We start from the raw sequence: 8,959 nt of genomic DNA on the forward strand, positions 1-8,959 counted from the left end.
TGTGACTGGCTCACCAGACTGCTATCTGCATACTATATGGCTTGGTACGCCTGGTCCCCAGGCACTGGCGGGGTGTGCTGGGGCCTGCCGTGGCGGCTGGGGCATGTTTGCCCCCGGACACTGGGAGGAGGGTGGGGAAGGAAGGTTAGGTGGGGGTTGGAGAGGGAGGGGGAGGGAGGTCAGGAGGGAGGGAGGTAAGGGGGTGGAGAGGGAGGGGGAGGTGGATGGTTTGGTACCTGGGTTTTGCTAGCCTGGGACCCTGCCACTCCCCCTGGGGGGTTGCACCCACATTTGGGAGGGGTTTGCTAACCTCGGCCCGTCCTCGGGCAGGCTGGGCCCTGGCGCGGTGTCCTGGGCTGCTGCCACTCCTGGACAATGGGAGGATGCTGGGGGGCGTCTGAGGGATGGGGGCTGACTTCCTTGATGCTGATTGAACTGGGGGCCCTGACCATGGGCTGCAGGCTGGGAGTCCCGCCGTGCACCGGAGGCCTGGGCCCTCCCTGCCCTTGCACTGCGGGGTGGTGGACCCTCAGCCCGGATCTCTGGACAGTGCCCCTTGGTGCTCCAAGCTGCAGCTGGGGCGGGGAGTGGGTCCAGTGCTGCCTCCTTTGCTAACTGCACCATTGTAGGCCTGGGGGCCTGGCCGGTGCTCTTGGGGGGGCGGGTCCTCCTCCCAACATGGGGCTGGGGTTGGTCGCGGGCCTTGCTTTTGTGCGGTGGATCGCTTGCTGGGAGGAGGGGGAGAACAGGGGATGGGTGGAGGGGATGGGGATGGAGGGTTGGGGGGTAGCTCTTTACGGAGGCGGAGGGCCTGGTCGTTGTGGTGGGCTGTGGTTGCCCCGCCTGGGTGTGAGGTGTGGGCAGGTGTCGGCCTCCCTGCTGGCGGACCTCTTAGGGGGCTCTGGCCGGATCTCGGGCCAGAGGGGCCCTATGCCCCTGCTCGTGCTGTGGGGGGGGGGGGGGGGGTGCCCGACCGGACCGGGGTCCTCTCTCTGCCCCGTCTCTCTGTAGGTTGCTTACGGGTGGGGGTTGCTGCTCCTATGCTTTCCTGCGGGTCCTGACATGGGTTGGGCCTGTGGCTGTTTCCTGGGGGGAGGGGTGGCCTGGGGCTCCCTGTGTTTTGGGGGTTTCTGGGTGCCCTGGTGGCTTGGTCCTGACCTGCCTGCTATCCTTGACTGGGGATGTGATGTCCTGGCCCCCCACATCAGCTACAGTCAGCTACCCACAGCATCCAAGACAAACCGTAGCACACACATACACACACGTATACACACATACACGCATGCGGTGCACAACTGATCCATAATCACACACTCAGACATTTACTTTAAAGTTATATTAAACCAAATGGTAAACCTGCACTGGAAATTCTGGAAATCCGGTCGCTTTATCAACAAACCAATACCATTCCTAATAAAATTAAGCAAAAATGGCGGTAGGTGGAGTTTATCAGATTCCTCCTTTGCAGAGTAAAACTGCTTCAGTACAACAAGGCACCAGAAACACGGATGCTGCTTGCCCCAGCTAATGAACAGGACAGGTTCAATAAAAACAAAAAAAAAACCTCTTGGCTCATCGTATAATTTTCAACTGCTGCAGACAGTTGTTTTCACAGAAAAATATTACAAAACTTCCTCAGAAGAAGCAGCAAAAGGATACAGGTAGCAACTATCTGGTGAAAATGGTGGACTGTTAAGCAGCTAAAGAGGTAGGCTTTTCTCCTACAAGAGTATCGATAACAAAAAAAGAAATCTGGTGTTGTTTCCATTTATTGTCAGAAGATTCTTTTGAAATATGCCTTGTGTCCAAGATGCACACAAGAGGCAAAATAACTTTGGGCAGTCAACGAAACTCCATTCAGGCTTAGACATGAGGTCAAAACATGTACAACTGACCTATCATGTTGCAGGTCATCACAGTAATCAAACTAATGACACCCGTGTACAGATTATGGGAAGGTCTCTCAGGAGTTTGACAAAACAAAAAAAAACCTTGGGTGTATATTTCCATGAGCAATACCAATTTTGTCCACATAGGGAATATTGGCTGGTCAGGGGAATATATAAAGTTAGTGAATGAATCAAATTCTGACTCTCCAAGACTTTGGGCCCTACCTTAAGCATGGCACAAGGTGGCATTTGGTCAAGCACAAATGCATTGCTTGTTTCAAGCTAGTGGAAATTATGTTTTCATGCCAAGTACCCTTCAACTAGTAAATTAACTTACACTCCCTCTGTACTGGAAAGTATTTCAATGAGGCATGTTTTGGTGCAACCATGGCACATTGCTGTTGTGGTACATCAGAACATATTTGCATCACAGACTAAGAAGGGGCTGGTCTTGGTCAATGCTGTAATCATTAAGGTGTTATTTGAAGGGTGCATCAATAAGGTAAGTAGATGCATGGGGTTCTATTGATGCCCAATAATGTGGAAGCAGTGGCCAGCACCTCCTTTCAGGGCTGCTTCCCCTCCAGTGGCTAGAGTGGATAGCTGGTAATCCCTTAAAAAACACAAGATGTGTTCCTGCACCTTGGCCCACAAGAAAGTCTGTTTCTTCAGAAAAGAAGCAACTACAATGGTGCATGTCATTGTAATAGCAACACGCAAAGTCATGGGACAAATTGGCCTTTGAGGGGAATGACACGTGACACAATGGATTATTTTGACTGTTGTCAACCCAAAACACAGGTATGAATACCTAGGGGTGTAATGACAGCTTCTTTGCACCATGACTGCACTCTATCTGTGTGCCTCCTAAATACCTAAATGAGGCTGAACCCACCCCGAACACACAATGCACACATACAGTAGCACCATCCACAAACCACCTGGTCACATAGATCGCCCACATCAGTTGTTGATGTACCATCCAGCCCGCCACTTCATCTTCACATTTGCCTCCACCCTTCTCTGCCTTGTTTATTTTATTATTTATTTTGTTTAAATTCGTTGTTTATTTAAATAGTCATGCATGACTATGTAAAATATTTTTAATCAAGTAAGTTATTCATTTAAGAAATTAGCCTTCTGAGTACCTGAATAACTGGGTTGATTTTTTTCTTCTCTAAAATCAGTATCAGGCTAAAAAAATGCCACATTGGTTGGGCCTCCCTTCCCACTGTTGGAAATTTGTTGCCAGCTCTCATTCTGCATTATAGACCTATATTCCTAATATTTGTGAAGGACTCTAGTTTGCCCCTCTTGAATGCAATACGCAGCTCTCCTTTCCATGTTTGTGACTGAACAGTGTGGGCTTGACCCCTTTCATTTGAAAGTGCACACAAACAGGTGGGGAAACGTTCGACTTACCAGAGAAGTGTCTCTGTCACTTATTTTGAGCTTAATTCTGACATCGTCATGGTACTATGCTAGCAATGGTAATGCTAACATTATGATATTAAAGAGGTTTAATGTTTAAAATTTCAGTGTGCAACAAAAGTATGTGATTCGGGCCAATGTTATTAATGCCAACAATTTTGCTGTGGAACAAAACAGAACATACTTATTGAGCAGAATACATCTGAATGGCTTCAATGGTAAGGACATACAAGCACGAAATCACATACACCCACATACACTAGATTTTCCACAGTTGTGCTCTCTGGCTCAACCATCACCCAAAGACCCTGCTGATGAAGCAAATACCAGCCCAATGGCAAACAACACACACACCCCCATGTATCCACTACAGTTCTATATAGTCACATATATTTGAGATGTGCACAAAGATACCCTGTCTATCTAAGTTTGGGGGGGTGTTGTGACATGTAGCAAAGGACCTCCAGCTGGGATTCGAAGTTTGGACACACCTTCTCATTCAATGTTTTTTTTCTTAAAATTTTTACTATTTTCTTCACTGTAGATAAATACTGAAGACATCAAGTATATGTAGCAAGATATATGGAGTTATGTAGCAAATAAATGATTGGTACATAAATGTAAATATGTTTTATATTTTAGATTCCAGATTCCAGATTCCGGTGGTGCAGTGGTGAGCACTGTTGCCTCACAGCAAGAAAGTTCCAGGCTTGAGCACGGGTCTTTCGGTGCGGAGTTTGCATGTTCCACCTGTGCCTGCGTGGGTTCTCTATGGGTACTCCAGCTGGTTTTCTGTCTATATATGTTGGCCCCATGACGGGCTGGTCCCCATCCAGGGTGCACCCTGCCTCTCACCCGAAAGCTGCCAGGATAGGCAGCAGGTGCAACAAATGGTTAGGATAAGCGGAAGAAAATGAATGGTTTGATATCTGCCTTTTGGGTTAGGTGGAGCTGCTGTTACCCATTTCTGCCAAAGAACTATACATGACATAAAAAAAATTTCAAACTCTCTTCAATGGAGAGTGTCATTCTCAGAATTACGGAAAATATTACTGTTGCAGTTACCGAAATTCCATTGGGTAACTGGATCTTTTCTTAAATTCCCCCCAAAAAATTATTCATAAAGTTCTTTCCAACAGGAGAGAGGAAAAAAAATTCTGCTGAAAACTGGTTTGTGTATATGCAGCTGTGTCTGATATACCTTTAACTTACAGGGAAAAAAAGCAGTTGCAGCCCCCAGTGAGGGATAGGAGAAGATGCAGCAAGTTCTTGACTCTAAGGTCTGCCTGTTAGCATGGGTTGTTTTCCCTTGTCTGAGTTATCAATGATATTATGTGTCTGCAAATTAAATAAATCAAATGCCATACAAAAAGAGCATAAAGTTACCTTTTTATGTCTAAAACTCTTCAGTTAGGCTAAGTATGACTCATTTTTTTCCAGTCACATTATTAGGGTAACCAATGCTAGTTTTAAACCATTGTGAGAGCTACAGTGGAGGAGTCCAGGTCTGATGGGGTTGTAAAAGAGGTTCAGCGTTAAAGTTTTCAAAGGCCCATGGCTTCTAAAGTATGGTAATTCATCAACACAAAACTCAACAGTACTTTGTACACCATGCACTGGGAAGGTATGTAACCCTCTAAGATGGTTTAACTGTGTCGTGATGCTTGGTTACAGTAAACTTTTTTTTACCTGGCATTAGCTCTGCCCACCTGCTACATTAGATGATGTTTTCTGTTTCACCAAACAACAGGCTCAAACCAGGACTCAGGAACCCTCAGCACTAGTAGGTGGTTAACACACACACACACACACAGAGTTCTGTTTCCCCATTAATTTAATGGAGAATTCCCCAAACACTACTAACTACACGCCTAACTTTAAACATGCCAACATTTTGGGAAATACGCTTATTTGCCATCCTTCCCAGAGCCAAAGAAAAGGATAGATAACCTCTCCTTTGTGTGGAGCTCAGCTTCTGAATTTTGCTATCTTAATGGTGAAGTCTTTTACAGGCTTCTGGTGAGTAACTGTGGCTGTGTAGTGGATAATATATAGTCAAATGAGGCTGGACAGTCAGTGCTGCTTATCTTGTCTGGGGAGTTAACTACCTCAATGGCCTGGTAAGCGAACAGGTTGTTGTTGAGGAGTCATGTACAGACTGCTGCTTTCAGCAAAGCTAAAAATGAGCATTGCAGCACCTGAAATACTTCCGTATGCAGCTAAGATTTTGACAATTTCCTGGAGCTGTCCTGACATAATCCTCCTCATCCTTTCTTACAAAGTCAGCCATGACTAGAAGTAGCAGTCAATATTCTATTTGTCAAAAAAAAAGAAGCTTTTGTTTTGTTATCCAAAATTTTGAGGCGCTGCATTAAATCATAGAAACAGAGGTCTATCTTGTCTAGTTCTGGAGAAAACAGTACATAGCCGCATTACCCCAAAAGCTGGCATGTGTCCTTTATATAAAGTCTGCACTCTAACAATAATCACAACCAGGACCAATGTAGTCCCAAAGAGGGAAGCGAGCCTCCAAAACTAATGCCCGAGCAAAGCCTGATACCAGTTCTATATCTGAAATTAATCATCGAAAATGTTGAAAAAATCATCTCAGATATAAATGGTCTCCTATTGGTTAGACTACAGCACTTAGATTGGAAAACTTTACTTTTACATAACTGTGAAAATCTCAATTTGATAAATATCTTAAACATCTCTTCCCTTTCTTCTCTGGTGTCCCTTGTTCTCTTTCATGCAGTGAAAATATGAATTGTTCGTTTGAGTCTATATCCATATTGATAGCATGCTAAACCAATATACTTATGTGATTTTGGTTAAAAGAAATGTAAAACCAGCAGGAGAGAGTCTGTTTTGTTAAGTGACTGGGATGGCACTACACTCTATGAAAGCGGAGTTATTAGATATTCATTGAAATCAAATTTCCCCATAATCATCAATATCATTATTTACAAACTAAAGGTGTAGTAAATCAGCAGGACAGCATGTCTTAAGTGATTTTTGTGTCAATACACGATACTAAAGAGAAGTTGCGGAATATGTTTGTAGCATTTATTTTTGGTGTGGCAGTTGGGAGACGGTCCCTGTGCCCTGGTCTTGCAGCCTCTGCAAGTTGAGACCAATAAAATTCATCCAACCCAAAGGACGGCTTGCTTTGATGGGAAAAAAAAGCTTGTGCCTCCTTGTTTCCATTATTGTAGAAGAGAACAACGTGTAGTTTTTTTTGTAGACAATGTTTCGCTTTAAGTTATTGATCCCGGAAGTTGTTCATTTGTGAATATCTCAAGAACTTTACCGAACTTAGCAACACTTTTTACGTTAAGATGAATGAGCAAGAGTAAATAAATGAAGCAGTATTTTTCTTTTTTTAAAGCATCTCTAAAATACATCCAATTCTTGACTAGATGCGTTTTGATGAAATTACCTTTGGAATTAGCCGTATGGCGTTCGTTCAATACAAACTAATCTTTGAGTGTGTGTTTGGCTCACCTTATTTCCTTTAACTTCACGACTGAGGGATGTTCTCGAGCCCTATAATACGCGAGAGAAATAAACCGTTTGTGTGAAGTTGGGTTGAGAAGCTCTTGCTCATGCCTGTGTGGCTGCGGGCGTGAAATATATCCACGATACGACTCAGAAACTACAATACCTGCTGAAGCTCTGACGTTCACTGGCTCTTGGACTGAATGGGTGTGACAGGGTCGACGCTGACGTCACCTTCTGGGATCTTTACCGTAATGGACGCTGCACCGCGTCCGCAAAAATCTCGCAGTGTACGATAATTAAAATTTTCCATTAGTCTCTTGGCATTTGGATAAGGATGTCGACTTGATTGTGTGTAAGTCCATATCTGTCCGGATGAATAAACTTTGAATGACACCTAGGTAATGATCATAAAATATAGTATCTTTGCTTTCACGTGTTGACGACTTAAGTTGACCTGCTCTCATATGTAAGAGTAGTCTTTCTCAACCACAGTCGTCGCCCTTGGATGAGCAGTGAGGGCCCTCCTGGGATCTTCAAAATGCTTTCAATTTAAAGATCAGGCTTTGCAAAGGATTTTTCATCCCTCTTTCTCTGAATTATTTAAGTATAACAAAGAGGTCACAAAGAAAGAAAACTATATTTTTCCATCTTCCATTGCTTCTTTGTAAGTCCAAAATGCAGAAACAGCCTGACACATACATTTAGCTTGAAGGTAGGGGTACTGGCAGCTAACAGGCACTGCAATAGAATAACAATAAAGCTGCCAAAAAATGTCATAATCCACTTTTCCATTGTCAGCTTTATGCTCAGTAATACACTAACACTAATTTGAGCTTTAAAAAAAAACTAGAACACTTAGACCTTGGCCATGAATGAGTGCGGGCAACACCAGTGAGCTGGTTCAGTTAAATGCACCAGCTGGTCGCTCTGCGGATTAATGTGAACCAAAAGGATTATATTCCAAATCAAAGCATTTGTTCATGCCAGTTATACCTGCAAGCACACATCTGTCAATTGTCTCCTCTAGTTGACAAAGGATGATTCTTGAACTAAAGGATCAATTCCAGTATGCATTTACAAAATTGAAAAATAATACACCATGTACAAAATCTTGTGAAGCAGTTAGAATTGGACGTAAAACCCTTAATAATAGGAATAAGCGGAAGGCAATGGATGGATGGATGGATGTTGCAAGTCAAATCTGAGTGATGCAGAACAAAGATGTTCATTTCTATTTGGTAATTGTGCTGTGTGAATTGCACGACTTGCAGGTTCCATGATAATTTTTTTCTGGACATTATCACTGACGGACCCTCCTCTATTTCTCATATGTCTTACTGTTTCATCAACTTTCTCAGCTAAGTAAAAAAGTAAGTAACTTCTTGCATATGGGCTCCTCTAAACTACCATTTCAAGCTGTAAATAGTCAGAGAGAAGCCACCCGCCCCTCTCCAGAAAAGAGATAATATAGCTGTAGCAACTCAAGAGGAGACATTTGATGGTTAATGATGTTAGCCAACATAAAGATGCGGAACGACCAGACTGAAGAGTCATCATCTGGGAAGAAGAAATCTAGACGTGCACAAACCTGAATCTTCTAATGATACATTTGCATGCATGATGGCCACGCACGAGAAATGTCTTTCAGCCACAAACAATCTATTTGCTACCCAAGATGAGCATCAGCCAAATACCCTTACAGCATGGTACTGCAGGAATCCATAGTTGTGTGACAATGCCAAACCAGTGTGGGATGACCAGGGACAGTGACATATCAGCATCAGTCTTGGGACCTCATAAAACCACTTCATTTTCACTCTATATTAAAAATTAATATATGCTTGATGAGAACATTTTTTTCAATTTCTTACACGCACTTGTTCTGGCATTGTTTTGCAGGACACTTGTGTTACTGTGCTTCTTCCAGAAGAGTATGGTGGGAACATAACCTCAAGCTGATCACAAATGCATAACATGATCCTTATAAGAAAACCAACATTTAAAAAAATGTGTACAACCAATCCATCCACATTTAAGCAAGCAAGTTGAATGTATGTAAACACAGCATAACCTCAATAAATATAATTTTAATTTTTTTTACTTTCAATTACATAGATTTGACCATGTTTGCTTAAAAA

General features: G+C 43.3%; 1 protein-coding gene across 1 annotated transcript in view; it reads right to left on the reverse strand.

Moving 5' to 3' along the window:
• Positions 1-7,079, reverse strand: part of carhsp1 (calcium regulated heat stable protein 1) — a 38,230-nt gene extending 31,151 nt beyond the window's left edge. Inside the window, exons 1-2 of the mRNA XM_086184497.1 lie at positions 6,985-7,079; positions 6,825-6,866 (exon numbers count right to left, since the gene is read on the reverse strand). The gene's annotated coding sequence lies outside the window, so the exon portion shown is untranslated. The remainder of the gene's footprint in view (positions 1-6,824; positions 6,867-6,984) is intronic.
• Positions 7,080-8,959: the final 1,880 nt, after the last annotated feature.

The sequence above is a fragment of the Aulostomus chinensis genome, chromosome 18, assembly GCF_037954235.1.
Source record: "Aulostomus chinensis isolate RoL2024-O1b breed Wild chromosome 18, RoL_Achi_v1.0, whole genome shotgun sequence".
In the NCBI taxonomy this organism is placed as follows: domain Eukaryota; kingdom Metazoa; phylum Chordata; class Actinopteri; order Syngnathiformes; family Aulostomidae; genus Aulostomus; species Aulostomus chinensis.